Source organism: Palaemon carinicauda, chromosome 1, assembly GCF_036898095.1.
Source record: "Palaemon carinicauda isolate YSFRI2023 chromosome 1, ASM3689809v2, whole genome shotgun sequence".
Classification (NCBI taxonomy): domain Eukaryota; kingdom Metazoa; phylum Arthropoda; class Malacostraca; order Decapoda; family Palaemonidae; genus Palaemon; species Palaemon carinicauda.
In genome coordinates this window covers 22,587,168-22,599,280 of record NC_090725.1, presented here as the reverse complement: position 1 = coordinate 22,599,280, position 12,113 = coordinate 22,587,168, and the positions used below count along the sequence as shown (strand labels likewise).

At 36.1% G+C, this 12,113-nt stretch overlaps 1 long non-coding RNA gene across 1 annotated transcript; it reads right to left on the bottom strand.

Moving 5' to 3' along the window:
• Positions 1-259: 259 nt before the first annotated feature.
• Positions 260-11,160, bottom strand: LOC137641598 (uncharacterized). Its single transcript, XR_011044556.1, has 4 exons — positions 10,918-11,160; positions 5,698-5,811; positions 5,021-5,174; positions 260-3,621 (listed from the first exon to the last, which is right to left on the bottom strand). It is a non-coding gene; the product is annotated as an uncharacterized lncRNA (long non-coding RNA).
• Between the last annotated feature and the right edge of the window lie 953 nt (positions 11,161-12,113).

Sequence of the window (12,113 nt, the reverse complement as noted above, 5' to 3'; positions counted from 1 at the left end):
CTACTAGCCATTTCACACACTCACATACTAGCCCTCCCACTTTCTAGCTCTACTAGCCATTTCACACACTCACATACTAGCCCTCCCACTTTCTAGCTCTACTAGCCATTTCACACACTCACATACTAGCTCCCCCACTTTCTAGCTCTACTAGCCATTTCACACACTCACATACTAGCCCTCCCACTTTCTAGCTCTACTAGCCATTTCACACACTCACATACTAGCCCCCCCCCCCTTTCTAGCTCTACTAGCCATTTCACACACTCACATACTAGCCCCCCCCCCCACTTTCTAGCTCTACTAGCCATTTCACACACTCACATACTAGCCTTCCCACTTTCTAGCTCTAATAGCCATTTCACACCAAAGACTTCCTAGCCACTTCACACCAAAGCCTTCCTAGCCTTTTGCACACCAAAGTCTTCCTAGCCCTTTCACACCAAAGCCCTCTTATCCATTTCACACCAAAGCCCTCCTAGCCATTTCACACCAGTCTTCCTGGCCATTTCACACCAAAGCCCTACTAGCCATTACGCATCAAAGCTCCCCTAGTCATTTCGCACCAAAGTCCTCCTAGCCATTTCACACCAAAACTTTCTTAAGCATTTCACACCAAAGCCCTCCTAGCCATTGCACACCAAAGCCCTCCTAGCCATTGCACACCAAAGCCCTCCTAGCCATTTCACACCAAAGCCCTCCTAGCCATTTCACACCAAAGCCCTCATAGCCATTGCACACCAAAGCCCTCATAGCCATTGCACACCAAAGCCCTCATAGCCATTGCACACCAAAGCCCTCATAGCCATTTCACACCAAAGCCCTCATAGCCATTTCACACCAAAGTCCTCCTAGCCATTTCACACCAAAACTTTCTTAAGCATTTCACACCAAAGCCCTCCTAGCCATTGCACACCAAAGCCCTCATAGCCATTTCACACCAAAGCCCTCATAGCCATTTCACACCAAAGCCCTCCTAGCCATTGCACACCAAAGCCCTCCTAGCCATTTCACACCAAAGCCCTCCTAGCCATTGCACACCAAAGCCCTCATAGCCATTGCACACCAAAGCCCTCATAGCCATTTCACACCAAAGCCCTCATAGCCATTTCACACCAAAGCCCTCATAGCCATTTCACACCAAAGTCCTCCTAGCCATTTCACACCAAAACTTTCTTAAGCATTTCACACCAAAGCCCTCCTAGCCATTGCACGCCAAAGCCCTCATAGCCATTTCACACCAAAGCCCTCCTAGCCATTTCACATCAAAGCCCTCCTAGCCATTGCACACCAAAGCCCTCCTAGCCATTGCACACCAAAGCCCTCATAGCCATTTCACACTAAAGCCCTCATAGCCATTTCACACCAAAGCCTTCCTCGCTATTTCACACCAAAGTCCTCCTAGTCATTTCACATGAAATCTAACCATCTCGTCTGTCAATGATCACCTAAATCTATTCACTATTCTGTATTATCCAGCAATGTTCAATTTCTACTTTAATTCTTAGTATTTAAATCTATACCAATCAACAAATCAGCCTTTCGACCTTCCCAAAAGCACAAAGTTTTAAAACCATCTTTCCTAAACTTAAATTTAAGCTTCTCTAACAATATCTAATTAAAATATGAAAAACATGTACAATAACCTTTCCTTTACCTATATTATATAACTTTTTATTTCAAAGTATACTCCTAGAATCTTCTATAAACTACTCTAGTTACTAACTTATATATATTGAGAGAGAGAGAGAGAGAGAGAGAGAGAGAGAGAGAGAGAGAGAGAGAGAGATTTAACATGGGGAGGATGGACATTTAATCAAATACTGAATCTTACAAATTTAAGAATAAAAGATGGATAAGTTTTTATACAAATTACGGACATTAGAATATTTAGTCTAGATTTTTAAAATTAGGACCAATAGTGTATTTAAAGTTTAGATTGCTTCAAATCCATTTGTTAGTGATTACCCTTTATAAAATCTAAAACATGATATGGGGGATCAACTATCCAAGGTATACTATTGAAACTAGAAAGGGTTTTGTGTTAAGGAAACTTAAGCTTATAGGACAGAAGGAAAAATTGAAAGGCTAAACACGAACACACCTTGAAATAAGCATTAAAAGCAGCCCAATTCAAATGCCGCAAAAAGAGATAAATTATGTACAATTAAAAACAAAAACCTTATTTCCATCAACAAAGTTTTGGCACCGGATAATCTAGTACTCTTATATAACTATTCATTCCTAATACAATAACACTAGTTTAAAATTTTCCCAACTAATTTACTATCAGTTCCCTTTCCCTGAAATTTAAAAGAGATATAGATTACAAACTAAAAACTGCTTTAATACTCATAAAGGTTTTCAAATTCTTACTAGAAATACTCAATTCTTGAAAGTCAAAATTGACAAATAAAAAACCTTGGGAAAATTTTGCTTCTAGGATCTCATGATTTGAATGTTCAATCCCACTGTATTAAATAAATAGATACTGAAGATATCACTAGACTAAAATTTAACGGAATTAGCTCAGTCTCTACCGGAAATAGCTCAGCCTCTACCTGAAACAGCCCAGCTCTCCACCTGAAAGAACTCCTACCCGACTATCCTAGCCTCTATGTGAAAGTACTACTTGAAATAATAATAACTTGAAATATCCCAGTCTCTTCCTAAAATAGTCTGCCCTCTACCTGAAAAATAACACATACCTTAAATGACTCCTACTTGAAATAGCCCCGGCTCTACCTGAAATAACTCCTACCTGAAATAACTCCTACGTGAAATAGCTAACCCTCTACCTGAAATAACTCCTACCTGAAATAACCCACCCTCTACCTGAAATTACTCCTACTTGAAATTACTCCAACCTGAAATGAAATAACTCCTACCTGAAAAAACTCCTACCGGGAATAGCCCACCCTCTACCTGAAAAAAACTCTACTTCAAATGATTCCAACCCGAAATAAAATAACTCCTGCCTGAAATAACTCCTGCCTGAAATAACTCCTGCCTGAAATAACTCCTGCCTGAAATAACTCCTGCCTGAAATAACTCCTGCCTGAAATAACTCCTGCCTGAAATAACTCCTGCCTGAAATAACTCCTGCCTGAAATAACTCCTGCCTGAAATAACTCCTGCCTGAAATAACTCCTGCCTGAAATAACTCCTGCCTGAAATAACTCCTGCCTGAAATAACTCTAAAAACTTCAGGTTAGTTTACGCAAGATTGCAATCTTAGTTATTGACACGGTTTTAAAAAGGCCTAAATTGATTCATAACCAAATTTAAGTCATCAACTATTCATTAAAGAATTTTTTAATGGAAATTCAATGTATAAAAGCTAGATTCATGGAACTAAAAATGAAAGAATTTAAGAAAATTACTCAGCTAGCAATATAACTGAGCACATTGTTCAAGATTTAATACTTGAACTAGATAATCAAATCCTTATTGTGAAAAATTAATCTAAATAGGGGCATTCCTACAAATGCCCAAAAAGGTATTCTTGAAGTTCCACTTGATCTTCTCCCACTGAAGAACTTTACCAGGAGAGTTGACTGATCCAGGATAACTCTTAATGGTCATCATACTTTTGGTTAAATTGTTTTAAGCCACATTAACCTGAAAGACAAAAGTGTTAATAGGAACTCAGAAAATTACTAATCAAGATTTGTAAACAAAAAATTAAATACTGTTCTCAGTAATTTTTAAGCAATAATATATGTTTAATAAATCAGTTCAATCGAAAACAAATTATGATACCTTATGCTCCCAAAGTAGGATATTTAGTCCCCAAAAGTAGGATATTTTAAACCCCCAAAAGTAGGATATTTTAAGCCCCCAAAAGTAGGATGTTCTAAGCCCCCAAAAGTAAAATATTTTAAGCCCTCCAAAAGTAAGATATTTCAAGCCTCAAAAGAAAGATATTTTAAGCCGCCAAAAGTAAGATATTTTAAGCCACTAAAAGTAAGATACTTTAAGCAGCCAAAAGTAAGATATTTTAAGCCGCCAAAAGTAAGATATTTCAAGCCCCCAAAAGTAAGATATTTTAAGCCCCCAAAGGTAAGACATTTTAAGTCTCCAAAAGTAAGATATTTTAGGCCCCAAAAGTCGGATATTTTAAGCCTCCAAAAATAGGATATTTTAAGCCCCCAAAAGTATATTTTAGGCCCCCAAAAGTAGGATATTTTAAGCACCCAAAAGCAAAATATTCCAAGCTCCAAAAGGATTAGGATGATTTAAGCAACAAAAACTATGATATTCTAAAGACCAAAATATTTTGATAATTTGATGAAGAAATTAGAATATTTCAGGACCACCCCCCCCCCCCAAAAAAAAAAATCCAGGATACTTTAAGAACTAATAAAAAGATGTGCTCGAGTTCCTATGTAAAGTTTTCAACACTAAATTCACACAATTATGAGTAAAAAATCCTTTGCTAAACAAAAATTAAACTTGGTTGAATTAATATCAACAGTGCACTACACATGGCGTACTGACATCACTACCCACTTACAATAAGAATTTAACTTGTTAACCGATTTACAGCTTCACACAATAACCTGAAAACTTTTGCCAAAATCAGGTTGATTTAAGTTTTTTTTTATATCTAAAATGTTTATTTTAAGCAGCTGACCTATCTCACAACTAAACAGAAATATAGAACTAAACTCTTAAAGTTACTAGAGTTTAAAACAATTATTTTTAACAAAAAGAGCATTAATTTAATGCGAGCTCTCCAACTGACGGGATTTACTAAAAAGAAAAATCATCCAGCAAAAATTATGCACGATTCTTTGATCTAATACAGTTTGGAGGATCCTATCACTGAAATTTTAATCTAAAGACTGCACTACTAAAAAAAAATAATATTATAAAATGAAAAACCAATACCTACAAATACATTTCTTCAATGGCAGATATTCACTCAATCTAGTCTAGTCTAACTTCACTCTAGCACTAAATGCCACAAAATCTAACCTAGGTTCTGAAAAGCAGACAACTTTCAAACTAAACTTACCATCCAAACGAAGTTTACAGAATTAAATTATTGAAGATATCATACTTCATCTCGGCTCATACGAAGACAGGATATCAAAGACCTTTTTCAACTTCTTGAACATCAACGTCTGCACCTCCTTCAGGCTTCAGTGCTCATGCATACCATAAGCAAACTGGAACAAAATCGGTTAGAGTTGAAAAGGACATTTCCACAAAATTTTTGCTTTTACCTAGTGTACGTAACTAATTTTTCCTGAAACAATTTTGCCAAAAAGTAAACTTAAGTTTTGTTGTCGAAAAATTAGGTAAGTATTATTCAATGTCTATATGGAGATGTAGAATTAAACTATACTTGCATTTGAATTTTTCTTTACAAAAATGCATTAATTTAATCAAAGCCTACCATCTACCAGGAATTAGTTAAAAAAAAAAAAAATTTGATCAAACACAGCTTAAATAAATCCATGAATCCTACGAGGCCTATCACTAAATAGGACACCAGTATAAAGATTTTAAATATCTGTTATTTACTTATCACAATCTGATATTGTTCTGTACGTGATTGAGGAACTTCATACCAGCACTAAATGCCACAAAATCTAACCTGCCTTCTAAAAAGCATAGAACCTAAATACAATTTCACTATTCAAGCGAAGTTTACATAATCAGTTCATCTTTGATGACGTCATACTTAACTTGGCAATTACAGAAGACAAAGGATTCAAGATCTTGCAATTTCTCAACTTGTTGCATCACAGCCTTTGTGTCCTCATTCAGTCCTCAGTGTCACAAGTAAACTGGAGTACAAATCTGGAAAGAATTGGAAAGGACATTTTAGCAACATTTTCACTTTTGCCTACTTCTAAACTTAGACTAAATTCTCCCCAAATTAGATCAAGATTCATTCCAAGCTTAAGACACTTATTTCTTATTGACTATCTAATGTTAACAGCCGAGTTTACTGCCAGGCATAAATAAAACAAAAAATTATTTAGTTACAAGATATCCATGATAGCCCTAACAAATACAAGAGGTTTATTTATTGAACAAGTCACAATCCATTGGTTGTATTAATAAAATTGTCAAAAACCACCACACCTCAAACTATTGGCCACAAATGACAGGGAACTAGTACACAGGAACATACCAGCTGAAGAGATTTTGCATTGCTTTACTAGTTAAAATTTAAGTAAAATTTCACAAATAACAAAGATTGTTAAACTACAGTATAATAGTTATAGTTATAGACTGTGACTGCAGAAGTGAGTTCATACTTCATAACGTATTGCTGGGATGAACGAATTGGAGGAACAAAAACAAGACGTCAAGTAAACCTATCTGGAAAAAAAATTATGATTGACTGCAACAGCTTTTTGGTGGGAAGTGTGTGTTTCATACTTCTAAGCAAATATAGTAACGTTAGGCGGTCCTGGGATTACTAAAGAAATCGATATATCATGCTATATAAAGCCAATGTGTGGCTGCAAGAATTGTTAAACTCATACCTGCAGTAATTCATGCCACATTTTGAGAAGTTATGTGAACATATCGTTGCACAATATCTATATTCACATTTTGGGTATTATCGTACGTTTCAATAAATTACTTTTATTTTATGATTGTTTTATTGGTATAAACTAACACTTAAAGATCCTCGCTCAGGGTGACAGATCTTTGGATGAGAAAATTTGGGGTGAGGGACCTTCTGGGATCTCAAAATCAAATAAACTTTACCTTAAGTTGTAAGTTCGGCTAATGAGGACAACGCCGGTCGAATCTGTCTCTTTCCAAAACCAAACCGAAATAACTTTGGACAACCGCTAAACGATTGTCCGACTTCCCTGGTATTACTTTTAGGGGTCTACTTCTCGCCCTCCATCAGACACTAAGAGTCTGTTCAAGCGGGCCTTGATGTGTGAAAATAATTTCTTTCCAGTTTATATTATAACTACAATGGACAAGTCCACTCGTCATTTTCTGTTTTGTTATAATGACGTCATAATTACGTCACTCCAGAAGTAAGGCAAACTGAGATTATGATAAGTCCTGTGTTATTTCCGGAATTGACTATTGAAACTCGCTCTGTTACGATCTCAAATGACAACTTAAGATATTACAAAACATAATAAACATAGCTGCATGATTGATAAAAAGGGGCCACACCTCAAGAAAGGATCACTCCAATACTTAATAAATTACACTGGCTACCTATTTAAACTAGACTAAGGTCTTTGTGCAATGACTCTAGTTATCAGAATCGGACGTCCAAAACATCTAAGAGAATTGCTACATATTGTGCTGACACGAGAATAGTTAGATAGTTTCGAGTTAATTTAATGGAACCAAGATACCTGTCAATTTCGTTCGGTCGCTGCAACCTCACCATCTTTGTGAGCTAAGGATAGGGGGTTTGGGAGAGCCTATAGGTCTATCTGGTGAGTCATCAACACCCATTGCCTGGCCCTCCTTGGTCCTAGCTTAGGTGGAGAGGGGACTTGGGCGCTGATCATATGTACATATGGTTAGCCTCTAGGGAATTGTCCTGCTCAATAGGGCAATGCCACTGTCCCTAGCCTCTTCCATTCATAATCGGCATTTAAACCTTTAAACTTTTACTGTAGATTCTACAGCTTTCAAATAAGCGGTCCCATGACTATACAATAAGCTCCCACTATACATTCGAAAGACTGGAGATATTAAGGCTTTCAAAAAGAAACTGAAGACGTTTTCGTTTCCAGTTTCAATAATATGTGGATATGACAATAAACACGGAATACGATGTATGATACGATAAATACCTAATAATGTATATGACAAACAGATCTTGTAGGCCCTGCAGGGCTTAAGTGTTCCTCTGTGTGATAGGACCATGAAAACAGCCCTTAAAGTAAAGTAAGGGACCTAATGTATCAATATGGTTAAGCAAACTATGTATATTTGCTTTGAGCTAATACACTTAGTTATTAGATAAAAAGGTCGTAGCACAATTCAATAAACGTGGGGCCTATTAAGAAGGCAAGCTAAATATGGGGTAACTATCATTTTTTTTCGACTGTTAATTTACATAATGTACATTAATTTGATTCATAATTTATATCCTCCAAAAATATTTCCCTTTAACAAATACAGTAACGCCCCCCCCCCCCCCACCCTCACAAGAAACCACCCACAGTATCCCCCCACCCCCTTTGACGTTACCACGGTTCATACCTGGTTGCAAATATGTTGAAACTTATTATGATAATCAACAAATAATTAAGCACGCAATATGCATTCAAACTTGATAGGAGTTGGTACATACATACATACATACACATACATACATAAAAACTTTTTTTCTCAATAAGTTACATGAATAAATTCGACAAAATTTCAATCTCAATTCCCTCTATGAGATGGTACACAATTTAACTTATCACTATACGAAAAAACAATTCACCACCGAACATGAAAATGAACATACGTGCCAAAAAACAAAGCACAAATAGTTTAAATCAGAACCCAACTAGATGTGGATCCTGGTCTGAATCATGGACACAAATTCGTAGTTCGCAGATCATCATTAACCTAGATTTTGTGCACTGAAGAAACACATTTATTACTTATAACCAGTTTTGCTTCACAAAATGTCGAAGGTAATTTACACATGAAAGTATTTATCGTCCTTTTGGACATGAAAGCAAGTTAACAATTATCTTTATAATTAGGTAACACCGAAGACGTGTTTCTCTGTCTTCCCACCTTGCTCAAAACTGCAAGTAACGAACTTTGCTTGGCAGACCGAAAACACTGACGAGGAACTAATAGTACTTATAAAAAGAGTTTTGCCATAACTAATGAGGTGATTACATTTGTTTGTTGACTGGATTATGAAAAATCAACTAATATAATTATTTCATTCAAATGAATTTGATCAGCGATGGTGTTTTAGGGGAAAAAAAATAGTTTATTCGAATAGGTTTAGAGACTGAATAAGCTTCCGGTGATTTAGCAAATATTTTCTTTGAGAGAGAGAGAGAGAGAGAGAGAGAGAGAGAGAGAGAGAGAGAGAGAGAGAGAGAGAGAGAGGGGGGGGGGCACGGTTAACATTTACTTGATTGCATGAAAGAATTATTGTGAAGACTTGTTGCCACTCTCTCTCTCTCTCTCTCTCTCTCTCTCTCTCTCTCTCTCTCTCTCTCTCTCTCTCTCTCTCTCTCTCTCTCTCTCTTCAACAGCTTTAGACAAATTGGATCTTAACTACCAAATTATCTCTCTCTCTCTCTCTCTCTCTCCTCTCTCTCTCTCTCTCTCTCTCTCTCTCTCTCTCTCTCTCTCTCTCTCTCTCTTCAACAGCTTTAGACAAATTGGATCTTAACTACCAAATTAATCAACCAGTATATAGCCGAAAACTGTATAGAAAATTAAATGGGATATTTTGTACCATTTGAAATCAAGGAAATAAGCCACCAGTAGGGACTGATGGATATCGACTGCAAGATGGATTTGAATCCACATGGCTGGAAGGATTACTAGTAGAATACCTAAAGGGGGTCACCATAGCAAATTCTTAGAAAAGGGTAATTTTGAGATAAGTAGTCATGATGAGGTCACTTCTGTGTGTTGAAAGGTAATAGAATATACGAGCGAGTGTTTCAAGGAGTTACAAGGATTTCGGATGTCTCAAAAGACTTTTTAGTCAATCCATGGAGACTCCATTTGCTTTGGTAGAGCGATTTGGTTTAAGCATTTAGAAAGTTTTTATGATCTTGTCTAATTTATTCTTGAACTTGTTTACCGTGTTACTGTTTACTACATCCGGACGAAGTCTATTCCAAGTATTTGCTATTTTCTGAGAGAGAGAGAGAGAGAGAGAGAGAGAGAGAGAGAGAGAGAGATTCCAAGCCTATCACTGCTTTACACTGAAGGGCCACGTTCACAAGCAAAGCAACTGCAAAACAGCCAGCAAAAAAGCGCTAGAACAGTCACGTTTATTAAAGCCCTTTCAGACAAAGCACGGCTAATCATAAGGTCACAAAGATGCTAATAATTGATTATATGGTCCACACCAGGCTCATAGAACTCTGGTTCTCATCAAAACCTTATGTTACGTAACCTGCACACAGCGTTAAGACAACTTAACTCACCTGACCGAGGATAGAGCTAATTTTATTGCCCTGATGTTTTGAGGACAATTTGCCCTTAAGGTATGAAAAGGCAAAAATCAATAGAGTTTATAGTCAAGCCTTCGATTCAAGTTGCTTCGTCCACGAAGTATCAAAGACAGTATTGACGCTTTATTCAATCTTGTGCATCACTAATAACCAGCTTTATTCCATCAAAATGATATTGCCTTCGGAAATTTCTACATGAAACTATTCATCATTTATTAATTCAAAACTTAATACATTAAAAAAAAAATAACTTATTACCTTTACATTAAACTAAATAAGACTTCCTATTTTCAGATTACAAACTGATCTAAAAAATATTAGCTGACAATGAGTATGCCCGTCTTCTTAACGAAGAGCAAATAGGCCTGCGTTGAACACCACTTTTGCCTGACTGGTCGAAAAAAAAGACTAGGGCCACCCCGCCCCAGTTACAGTAAGAGTTTAGTTACTAACTAATGCTTTGATTACGCCTGCCCACTAGTGAATGATAGGAAAATATTGATGACTGTTCAATACACAAGGCATATCAATAAATGCTTTCCAAAGAAAATTTTCTCAAATATCAAAATTACACAAGAAAATCGTCCTAACTTATTAATATTCTGCCAGAACCAACATGAAAACTAATAGTAAATATGTCATTGCAAATAAGGCGAGGATAAATGCTAAACCTAAATAGTACCTCAGCTTGAAAACGAAAGCATTTGACAAACACGAAATGTATGATATGTAAAATACCTTAGAATGTACACGATAAACTGACCTTGTAGTCTCTGCAGGTAGTAGGTGTCCTGTGTGTGTGACAGGGCCATAAAAAACAGCCCTTTAAATAAAGTTCCTTAATGGAACCAAATGTATGAGAAACTAAGGTTTTTTTTTTTTTTCATAAAAATGTCGCCAGTAATTTCCCCCTGAAGGTAATCATCACTTAGTAACAAAACTATTTCATGCAAAATAAATACAACCGTTTACCGTGATACTGAACGAAGACTGTTGGTATTAATGACTGAATGATTGGCCTTGGAATAAGGCTTCCCATTTTCAGATTATAAACGGACTTTTTGAAAGTTCACTGACAACGAGTAGGTCACCCTTTTAGAAGAAGAACAAATATGCAGAAAACCAGTTCTGTCTGGTTGGTCGAAAAACTTAGGGTAAGAGTCTAGTCATTACTAATGAGACAATTAGGTCATTATACATACGCTAATGGAATATAAGAAAAAAAAAGAGTTGCATACAAAATAAATCGTTTTTACAAAGGTTTTCCCAAGAATATTTTTCTAAAAATCTAAGTAAAAAGTCGTGTTTCTACTTTCGCTTTTATCACGTAATTTCCTACTTTGATTTAAATTGAAATTTCAATGCATTGGTGGTATAGAGTCCCTTAAAGATCAAAATTAAGCCTTTATTCTACCAACCACTTACTTCTGTGTAAGTGCATGTGCTGAGCTGACTTAAATCTAAACTTACAAATAACTTATATCTTGGGATACACTTCCGAATATTTAATATTTCCACGGATTTGATGCTTACTGCCTTCCAGTATTTACTTGAGAGAGAGAGAGAGAGAGAGAGAGAGAGAGAGAGAGAGAGAGAGAGAGAGAGAGAGAGAGAGAGAGAGAGCCTAATTGGTGGGCGTGGCTGGCCAAAGACTTTCAAACTAATGGAAGTGAGACGATTGTTCCTTAAAGCAAAATAATTATATATATTTGACATAAGGATTGTATGTATTTTCATTCAAATGAATGATATATGTGCATTCATACAGTATGTGTATGCAAAATTATATCAAAGCATTTATTTTCTGTATTAGTAAAATAAAATATGAATGTGTAAATGTCGAGTTGTTCAATAGAATTTATTTTAGTTAATCAACAAACAATTTTCTAACATCACCTTAAACTCTCGTTTCCTCCTTACACTTTTGTAATGAAAACAATCTGCATAAATTGCACAGTT